Raw genomic sequence first — 9,265 nt, 5'->3', positions numbered from 1 at the left:
AACTTTATGATGCAAACATTAAGTAGACATATTGTATATGTGAATCAAAATATTATTTATTTAGAATGTTTATTTTCCTTACAAGCAGAGAGCTTCAAAGTTAGAAAAATGCAAAACTTTCAATTTTTTCATAAAATTTGGGAATTTTTCACCAAGAAATGATGCAAGTATCGACAAAATTTTACCAATAACATAAAGTAGAATATGTCACGAAAAAACAATCTCTGAATCAGAATGATAGGTAAAAGCATCCCAGAGTTATTAATGCTTAAAGTGAAAGTGGTCAGATGTGCAAAAAAACACTCTGGTCCTACAGTGAAAATTGGCCTGGTCCTTAAGGGGTTAATATGCATCAGGTTTGTATTCAATGCATCTGAATTGGGTTTTGCAGAAGTCTATGCATATTCTAAACTTAGAATAGCTCAATCAAATCTGCATATATCTTGATTTTGCAGTGTAATTTAAAAGATCTCTCTTAAAGATGTACTCTGCCCCTAGGGGATAAGATATCTGATCTCCCTGCTGCATCCTGCATTTGTTTACAGCGTCGGGTGCAGCGCTGGAGGCTCATGAGTTCGTGGTCACGCCCGGCTCGTGACATCACGGCCACGCCCCCTCAATGCAAGTCTATGGGAGGGGGCGTGACGCCCCTCCCATATACTTGCATTGAGGGGGCGTGGCCGTGACGTCACGAGCGAGGCGTGACTGTAACGTCACAAGCCTCTGCCCCGCATCGCCAGTCATCCGGCATGGAGTGAAGTTGCCTCCAGATGTCTGGATTGCCGCAGCTGAGATCCCAGGGGTCCCCAGCAGCGGGACCCCCGTGATCAGACATCTTATCCCCTATCCTTTGGCTAGGGGATAAGATGTCTAGGGGCGGAGTACCCCTTTAAAGCGAATATCTGTGAAAATCTGCAGCAACTCCACAACAGTAATAACATTCACATGTAATGTATTGTAGTTTGCAGTCTCTGAATATGTATCTATTTTTTTTTCCATATTTATTTTTATGAAATGTTTCTCAGTGAATATGTATCTTAAAAGAGGAGGGTGTATTACATTGGAGAGTCGTGTCTTGGACCTCTCTTATAGAGAGTCTTTTCAGTACAGTAAGGGAGATAAGCGATACTGTTCTATGGGAACTATAGTATGGGAACCTGAGATAAAACATATCTGTTTTCAGAATTCTATGATGATGTCCTTTTTCTCTGTAAAACTGAGGAATGTCTGTGTGTTAGAGGAACAATACCACCAGGAGAAATCATCCTTGAACTATACCGCACCTTAAAGGGGTACTCCGGTGGAAAACGTTATTTTTTTAAATCAACTGGTGCCAGAAAGTTAAACAGATTTGTAAATTAATATTTTCAAACGGTAACCAACCCCTCATCCATCCATGCCTGATACATGGATGGATGAAATTATAAATAAATATCTGGATCGTGCTTCAAATATAGGATACAATTTTATTAAAAATATATATAAAATGTCAATGACTTAGCCTCGTTGCACAGGGCCCTTGTGCCGAGGAAAAGAGACATATAGTTATAATATATAAACACCGATATTTTTAACAAAATATAATAAAATTAATATGAAATATAAAAATATGAAATATAAAAATATAGAAATAAATCACTATCAATAGTCCGGTAACTGAAAATCCAGAGATGTATAAAAGTCCCGTAACTGATATAGGATCCTGATAAACTGAAAGGGATGGGTGGGTTAATATTTACCAGTCCCACTGTAGCGTCACCTGAGGACAACTGATGAGGTCCGCAAATCCCGGGTGGTAGAAAGACGCTGGCATGCGTCACTGCGGCGGTCTGCCTGCCACAGACCAGTGTGAATAATAGCCACTCCCGGGATCTTTCGTTGCAGTTGGATCTTAGCGGTGCAGACCTCGTGGTGTCCTGATGGTGTGTGACGTCTCAGGCGATTGGCAACGCCGCCTGGATGTGTAGACTTGGATGGTATTGCTGGTTCAGCCCACAATCGATCTTTCAGAAATAAGTAAGATATCGGTGCTAAAATCATACACCTAGACCCTTTCCTCAGTAGGTATGTATGCTTCACACGCCATCAGGACACCACGAGGTCTGCACCGCTAAGATCCAACTGCAGCGAAAGATCCCAGGAGCGGCTATCATTCACACTGGTCTGTGGCAGGCAGACTGCCGCAGTGACGCATGCCAGCGTCTTTCTACCATTCGGGATTTGCGGACCTCATCAGTTGTCCTCAGGTGACGCTACAGTGGGACTTTAATCAAGCTGGTAAATATTAACCCACCCATCCCTTTCAGTTTATCAGGATCCTTTATCAGTTACAGGACTTTTATACATCTCTGGATTTTCAGTTATCGGACTATAGTGATTTATTTCTATATTTTTATATTTCATATTTTTATATTTCATATTAATTTTATAATATTTTGTTAAAAATATCGGTGTTTATATATTATAACTATATGTCTCTTTTCCTCGGCACAAGGGCCCTGTGCAACGAGGCTAAGTCATTGACATTTTATATATATTTTTAATAAAATTGTATCCTATATTTTAAGCACGATCCAGATATTTATTTATAATTTCATCCATTCATGTATCAGGCAACTGGTACTAGTCTTGAGGGGTTGGTTACCGTTTTGAAATATTGTTTTTAATTTCCAGCACCTGGTGTAGGTGCACAACCTCCTTACCTCGGCTAGTTAATTGTGAGCTGCACAACCCTTTCTATTTAGATTTGTAAATTACTTCTGTTAAAAAATCTTAATCCTTCCAGTACTTATTAGCTGCTGAATACAACAGAGAAGATTATTTTCTTTTTGGAACACAGTGCTCTCTGCTGACATCACGAGCACAGTGCTCTCTGCTGACATCTCTGTCCGTTTTAGGAACTGTCCAGAGAAGCATATGTTTGCTATGGGGATTATCTCCTACTCTGGACAGTTCTTAAAATAGACAGAGATGTCAGCAGAGATCAGTGTGCTCATGATTCAGCAGAGAGCTCTGTGTTCCAAAAATAAAATAATTTACTCTGTAGTATTCAGCAGCTAATAAGTACTGGAAGGATTAAGATTTTTTAATAGAAGTAATTTGCAAATTTGTTTAACTTTCTGGCACCGGTTGATTTAAAAAAAAAAAAAAAAGTTTTCCACCGGAGTACCCCTTTAAAGGTGATATCCAGTGCTGAAAGACATCCCCTATCCTAACTCCGACTCTGCCATAACGGTGTATTGAGGGAGCGTGTCAACCGCTACTTCGTGCGGTAGTCGACACCCACTATCTTGACAGCGAGCCAGGGCACTGTACAGGAGATCGCGGGGGACCATCCACGATCTGAAACTTATCCCTTATCCTTAGGATAGGGGATAAGTTTTTCAGCACTGGACTACCCCTTTAAAGGCATATTCCAGTAAAAAACAACAACTGGCTTCAGAAAGACAACAGTGCTCTCTGCTGACACCTCTATCTGTCTTAGGAACTGTCCAGAGAAGGATTGGTTTGCTATGGGGATTTGCTTGTACTCTGGAAAGTTCCTGAGACAAACAGAGGTGTCAGAAGAGAGCACTGTTGTCATAGAGAAAAGAACAACTCAACTTCAGCAGCTGATAAGTGCTGGAAGGATTAAGATTTTTTTAATCAAAGTAATTTACAAATCTATTTAGCTTTCTGCAGCCAGTTGAAAGTTTTTTACTGGAATAACCATTTAAGGCTAGAATTCCTCTGAGGTTTTGTGCTGGCGTTTTTTTAAGGCCAGAACAAAAATGCCTCAAAAACTTCCACTGATTTTCCCTGCATTTTTTCTGGCATCTTTCTATTTCTGCGGAAATTGCAATTTTTTGCCCTTTGGCAGTTTCCCTGTGGGTGTTTTTGTTAGGAATTTCGTAGGGTACCTTAAAAAAAAAAAAAAAAAAAAAAAACTGAATGATGCAGTAGGGTTGCAGGAATTTGTTTGGAACAATTTTTTACATTTTTATAATTAATTTTTTTTAAATGGAAAGCAGGGAACAATTAGCAGGAGCTGGGAAGAGAAATAATAGCCACCGATAATATTAGACTAGCGAACATGTCAGATTTTTTAATGTGTAATTTAATCATTTATTTGAATGTATTTTAATGTATAATATGTGTGTTTTACTAATTTTCTTTTACTTTTTATTTTAGGTACTTTAAATTTCCCTCAGCGCTGCGCTATTTCCTTCATGGAACAGACTCTGTTCCATGATGGGAATAGTTGTCCAGATGCTGAGGGACCGATGGCACAGGGTCATACTACTGAGACCTGCACCGGTTCTCACTCATGAGACCCGCTGCCAACATAGCTTGAATGCATGCCGCTCTTTTTCCCTGCTGGCCGGGGCTGCTGAAAACCTGAGTTCAGTACTAGTAAATTCATATTTCCCGGTCCAATTGACCAATGAGGGCTTGTGGTGGGAAATATGAATTTACAGCATTGTAAGTTTCTATTGGCCGCCAGAAGCCCTCAACATGAATCTACTAGAGAAGTGGCCGTATCCTTTACTTTATTGTATCCGGCGCTTCCTCCAGAGCCAATGCAGTCACCGCAGTTGTCAGCCCTTAAATGAAAACTCCAGAATATAAAAATTGTCCCCCATACTGCCGGCAGTAAAAAAAATTAAGATGTACATACCTTCCTCCGCTCCCCTGGGGCCTCCGGTAACCGGCTCCAGTCTCCGTCGCGATCCACTTCCTGGTTGCTGGTGGTCGGCGAGTCATACTACGCTCAGCCAATCACCGGCCGCAGTGAAGTCCCGACTTGGCCAGCGATAGGCTGAGCGGCAGTGTGAGAACGCTTCTGGACACAAAATTCTTCACTACACCAGCACCTGCTGCCGGGGCCAAAATGTCACACGCCTGGGGCCCCGAGCATAGCCGGTGCTTGTTGTGCTTCCTATAAGGCTGCAGCCACGTGAGCCCTTTATAGAGAGCCTCAGGCGGCTGCAGCACTCCTGGTCACCTCCCGAGTTCTTCCCCTTCCCTGTAGCGTGGCCGAGCTCCGGCTGTGTCCCGCGCTGTAAAGGAACAGGAGATTCAGTTTCCTGTTCCCGGCCGGACTGACAGGAAGTGTACACTGAGTGCTGACGTCCTTTCAGTCCGGCTGGGAACAGGAAACTGAATCTCCTGTACCACGTGGTACCCGGCTGGACTGAGTGACAGGCAGGAGGTAGAGGAGCTCGACCAAGCTGCAGGGTCCAGGGAAGGAGCCGGAGGAGGTAACTAAGAACATAGGTAGGGTAGGAAGGGGAGGGGAGTAAAAAAAAAACATAGGGGGGGGGGGGAAGAGAGGGGAGGAGTAAGAAGGATACAGGGAGGGGGATTAAGTAGGACTATTTTGCTTGGGGCCCTCAAATTCCTTCAAACGGCCCTGCACAGAGGGACAGCAGAGTGAGCTCCCAGTTGCGGCCGGGTAGCTCTATGCGTCCACTGAGCGGAAGCACAGAACTACCAGGTCGCAGCTGGGAGTTCGCTCTGCCGTCCCTCTGACTGCTGGCAGTGCATACACAGCATGAAATTGCACACCACATATTAAATATTTTTGAGAAGGTTTAGACAATGGGCTGTGGGGTACAGCACTATTTGCTGAGGTGAAACAAGAAGGTAGCATCCTGTTATCAGGTCACCGTGTATACTATGAGCTTTCTTCTTTGCCAGAAAGCATTGAGATGCGGAATAACATGAAGTATTGTCCCAAAATTACGAAAAACAACATACAAAAGAATACAGGCTAAAAGAAGAAAACAATCTTCAAAAGGGTTGGAGAATCAGTACATTTTTTTCTTAACTCACCAGAATTTTAAGAGCAACTGCATAAAAATGAAAACCATCCATGCTCTAGACTAAACTCACTAAGAAGCTTGAATCCTTAGCTTTCAGTAGTGTTTAAAGGGGTGGTCCACCTTAAGGTGATTTTAGTACTTACCTGGCAGTCAGTAATGGACATGCTTAGGAAGGATCTGCGCTTGTCTTGGGGCTAAATGGCTATGTTGTGTATTACCATAACACTGTGCCTAGCTTTTTGTGAACTGGTATTTCCTGTTTGACTTTTCTTTTTTTTTACTACAAATCCCACAATTCCATTTTCCTCCCTCCCACACATCAGCCACCCCACCCATTGAAACATAAATGATCTGCATCCATTCAAATCGGTGTGGTTTTCAATCAGGGTGCCTACAGCTGTTGCAGATTGATCCCTCTCCCACCAAGCGATCCCTCCACCCATTGAAGCAGACAGGCTCCCTGTCATCAGCTGACTAGTGAGTCAGGTCTCGGCCGCATTGCAAGCTGGGAAAAATCTGAGACAACAGTAATTTTGTATGCTGGTAAAAATAAATATTGGAGTGAAAATCACAGAAGAATTGTGAGAAAACCGTCACACACAGGTACAGACACTATATTATAAACTACACTAACTTTACAGCCCCTGTAGCATAGTCACATAAAAAAAATTCCTGGAATACCCCTTTAACAAATTCTTGAGGTTGGAATGTGTCAGACATGTATGATCAATGTCGGTCTTTAAGAGAGCGTAAATCTCCATGGAAACAATTATATCATCACCACATTTAGGCTACGTTTCTACTTTTTTTTTTTTTTTTTAAATGCCAATTCTGCCGGATGGCGTTTTTTTGCCCAAAAAACGCTGAGGCCAGATGTTAGCTGTAAATCAATTCGAAATCGCAAAATTCTTTTTCCCCTTGACGTTTTTCAGTTTGTCGTTTTTTTAATCCTTTTGGCGTTTGTTCACTCTTTTTTGGCGTTTTTCAGCTCCTTGGCGGTTTTGCAAAATCGCAGCATGTTGAACCACTGGCGTTTTTTTCCCTGAAATTGTGGCGTTTATCTCCCATAGGAGTCTATGGTAGAAAAATGCCATGTGGGTTTTAGCTTTGGTGTTTTTTCAGGCTGTTTTTATTCTCTTGGACTTTAGCGATCCAAAAAAGTTATGGAGATACCTTTTTTAATAAAATTTTGTACGGTACCATTAAAAAAAAAATAATAAAAAGATACAGTAGTGATGGAAAAAATTGTATTTAACAAAATTTTTCTTTTTTATAACAACATTTTTATAAATTTTTAAATAGGGATCAATTTATGTGGGTGGGCAGGGCACTAAAAATACAGCCGACAATAATAAAAATGTAATGTGTGTGTGTGTTTTTCACTTTTTATTCTTTACTTTTTAGGTGGTACTACTACTCCCAGCATGGAACACACACTGTTCCATGATGGGAGTAGTAGTACCTGTACTAATTGACAGATTGCCCGTTGCGATCCTTCTGTATAACGTATAGATGTGGCCGGCCGCTCTTCTATGGTCCCCTGCACTGCCGTATATGCCACGCCCCCTCCCATAGACTTGCATTGAGGGGAGGGGGCGTGATGTCACATGGGGGCGGAGTCGCTGCTTATAAGGAAAATGGATATTCCAAATAAATTATATATTATTTCACATATACAATATGTCTACTTTATGTTGGCATCATAAAGTTGACATGTTTTTACTTTTGGAAGACATCAGAGGGCTTCAAAGTATAGCAGCAATTTTTTCCACTTTTTCACAAAATTTTAAAAATCGAAATTTTTCAGTGACCAGTTCAGTTTGGAAGTGGGTTTGAAGGGCCTTCATATTATAAATACCCCATAAATGATCCATTATAAAAATTGCACCCCTCAAAGTATTCAAAATGACATTCAGAAAGTTAGTTAACCCTTTAGGTGTTTCACAGGAATAGCAGCAAAGTGAAGGAGAAAATTCTAAATCTTCATTTTTTTACACTTGCATGTTCTTGTAGACCCAGTTTTTGAATTTTTATAAGGGGTAAAAGGAGAGAAATCTTCCTAAAATTTGTAACCTAATTTCTCTCGAGTAAGGAAATACCTCATATGTGTATGTCAAGTGTTCTGTGGATGCACTAGAGGGCTCAGAAGGGAAGGAGCGACAATGGGATTTTGGGGAGTAAATTTTTTCTGAAATGGTTTTTGGGGGGCATGTCCCATTTAGGAAGCCCCTATGGTGCCAGAACAGCAAAAAAAAAAAAAAAAAACACATGGCACACTATTTTGGAAACTACACCCCTCAAGGAACGTAACAAGGGGTACAGTGAGCCTTAACACCCCACAGGTGTTTGACGACTTTTCGTTAAAATTGGATGTGTAAATTATATTTTTTTCACTAAAATGCTGTTTTTACCTCAAATTTTTTATTTTTACAAGAGGTAATAGGAGAAAATGTCCCCAAAATGTGTAACCTCATCTCTTCTGAGTATGGAAATACCCCATGTGTGGGCGTCAAGTGCTCTGCTGGCGCACTACAATGCTCAGAAGAGAAGGAGTCACATTTGGCTTTTGGAAAGCAAATTTCGCTGAAATGGTTTTTGGGGGGCATGTCCCATTAAGGAAGCCCCTATGGTGCCAGAACAGCAAAAAAAATTAAAAACACATGGCATACTATTTTGGAAGCTACACCCCTCAAGGAACGTAACAGGGGGTACAGTGAGCCTTAACACCCCATAGGTGTTTGACGACTTTTCGTTAAAGAGGTACTCGGGTGGAAAACTTTTTTTTAAATCAACTGGTGCCAGAAAGTTAAACAGATTTGTGAATAACTTCTATTAAAAAATCTTAATCCTTCCAATGCTTATTAGCTGCTGAATACTACAGAGAAAATTATTTTCTTTTTGGAACACAGTGCTCTCTGCTGACATCACGAACACCTTACTCTCTGCTGACATCTCTGTGCATTTTAGGGATTATCTCCTACTCTGGACAGTTCTTAAAATGGACAGAGATGTCAGCAGAGAGCACTGTGCTCGTGATTCAGCAGAGAGCTCTGTGTTCCAAAAAGAAAATTATTTCCTCTGTAGTATTCAGCAGCTAATCAGTACTGGAAGGAGTAAGATTTCTTAATAGAAGTAATTTACAAATTTGTTTAACTTTCTGGCACCAGTTGATTAATAAAAGAAAAAAAAAAAAGTTTTCCACTGGAGTACCCCTTTAAAGTTGGATGTGTAAATTATTATTTTTTTCTCACTAAAATGCTGGTTTTCCCACAAATTAAATTTTTTAAAAAAAGAGGTAATAGGAGAAAATGCCCCCCAAAATGTGTAACCCCATCTCTTCTGAGTATGGAAATACCCCATATGTGGACATCATGTGCTCTGCTGGTGCACTACAATGCTCAGAAGAGGAGTCACATTTGGCTTTTGGAAAGAAAATTTTGCTGAAATGGTTTTTGGGGGGC

This window comes from Hyla sarda, chromosome 4 (assembly GCF_029499605.1).
Source record: "Hyla sarda isolate aHylSar1 chromosome 4, aHylSar1.hap1, whole genome shotgun sequence".
Lineage (NCBI taxonomy): Eukaryota > Metazoa > Chordata > Amphibia > Anura > Hylidae > Hyla > Hyla sarda.
Note: the sequence above shows the minus strand (reverse complement) of the source record.